We start from the raw sequence: 1816 nt of genomic DNA, 5'->3' as shown, positions 1-1816 counted from the left end.
TTTTTTCAAATCAAAATAGTGCAAAAGCACATGTCGAAAAAACACTTTATCGCGTTCCATTTTTCACAAAGCAAAAGAAATTGTTGTTTAGGAAAATAATTGTGTATGCTGACTGAATGTTATCGAGAAATGTCGAAATTAATCACAAACTACCTGTTTCGTTAGTAATGACTACTAGAACTGTTTGCATTGCCATCTAACATTTGCGGGCGGAAACTAAGTTAAGGTCCTAATATATAAATTCACATCTATAGATGTAATTCTGATTCTTCGATTGAAATCTATCACGAGAATTCTGTTGCGAGTTGCAGATCGAGATTCGAAACGCGAGCAATCACATCTGCGCAAATCGTCGTCATATATGCCGACGATTTAAAGTATCAGTTTCGAAGTAGGTCGCCGAGTCATACCTCGCGGGAAACGTCAAACTGGCTCACCCACGCGACAGGTGTGATATCAAGCGTTGCCTTTTCGCCTCGAGTCTCCTTCGGACGTAAAACGAACTCGCTTGATCGCGCAACGCGACTCGACTGCAAGATGAGACTATCTTTAGAGAAAAGATAACTATAGAAAAAAGAAAACAAAGTAGGGTGTGATTTTGTTTGATAATCCTAAATAAACGAAGATAACGCCTAAAGAGGGAGAAAGAGTAAAAGAGAGAGGGAAGGAGAAGTAGAAGACAGCAAACACAGTTAGCAAATTTGACCTTCGAATTTTTAAGCGACGTTTTAATCTTCTCCTGGAAGAGTCGTATAGAATGAACTAACTGTGTCTATTTTTCTATTATTTATTTATTTATTTATTTATTTATGGAGACAATATCCTCTTATATACCTAGTAAAGACGGAATAAATATCTATAAAATTTTACATATATCACACAAATAAGTTGCCAATTATAATTAAAGATTATCACTTTATAAATTTCTTGGAATGGAATCTTAATTACAAAACGAGTGAAAAATAACAACATTTTTACTTGTGATAATGAAAATATTACTATTCGAAATCACAAAATAAACGTTTCACTTAAATCAACTTCGGACTTTATACGGAGCGAATAGTTCAGTTAGAGTGAATTTGTACCTGTGATTATACATCAGATTAAAATACATCAGATTCACTCTTCAATTTCAAATGAAAATGTTTGCTCCATAATTCGCAAGTCGAGAATTCACATTATATAAGTAAAAAATTATTTATTTCTCTATCTATATTGTTTATTTCTTTCATTTACTATATCTTCTTTTTCTATATATATTTTTTTATTATAATTATATATATAAGAAAAGTTAATTATATATATATATATATATATATATATATATATATATAAGAAAAATATTATTTATTTTATATTTATTATTTATATTATTAAATTATTTATATTATTTATATTTTTTATTATTTATTGTATATTTACTAGTTCCTTTTTGTATATATACAGAAAAAAGAACATTTTGTTTTGAAAATATCTTTATTTTTTATATGTAAATCTTAAAATAAGATTACATAAATGATGATAAGTGCTTGCATTGATTTTTTATGTGATTCAACAAAAAATATTATTCAAAAATAATTTTTATGAATGGAAAACACAAAATATTGGAAATAGAATATATTTTTAAATGTCGGAAGAAGATATCATTATCATCAAAATTAATATATTGTACTTGTTAAGAGATTATTGTAATATTTAAATAAAATTCTAACGTTAAGTTAAAATTCAAGATTAAAATTCTTTTAACATAATTATGTATCGTTGCTTTTATATATATATATATATATATATATGAAACAATGATTGTTAATATGAA

The 1816-nt window shown here is 26.9% G+C and overlaps 1 long non-coding RNA gene across 2 annotated transcripts in view; it reads left to right on the top strand.

The window, feature by feature from the left end:
* The window catches only part of LOC116840523, a 6392-nt gene extending 5165 nt beyond the window's left edge, over positions 1 to 1227 (top strand). For both annotated transcript variants that reach the window (XR_004377370.1, XR_004377371.1), the window contains exon 4: positions 312 to 1227. This is a non-coding gene — a long non-coding RNA (uncharacterized LOC116840523). The remainder of the gene's footprint in view (positions 1 to 311) is intronic.
* The last annotated feature ends 589 nt before the right edge of the window (positions 1228 to 1816 follow it).

The sequence above is a fragment of the Odontomachus brunneus genome, unplaced genomic scaffold, assembly GCF_010583005.1.
Source record: "Odontomachus brunneus isolate Ranch 3 - 2012 unplaced genomic scaffold, Obru_v1 Obru_scaffold_010, whole genome shotgun sequence".
NCBI classification, from domain to species: Eukaryota; Metazoa; Arthropoda; class Insecta; order Hymenoptera; family Formicidae; genus Odontomachus; species Odontomachus brunneus.
This window is presented reverse-complemented; position numbering and strand designations above follow the sequence as displayed.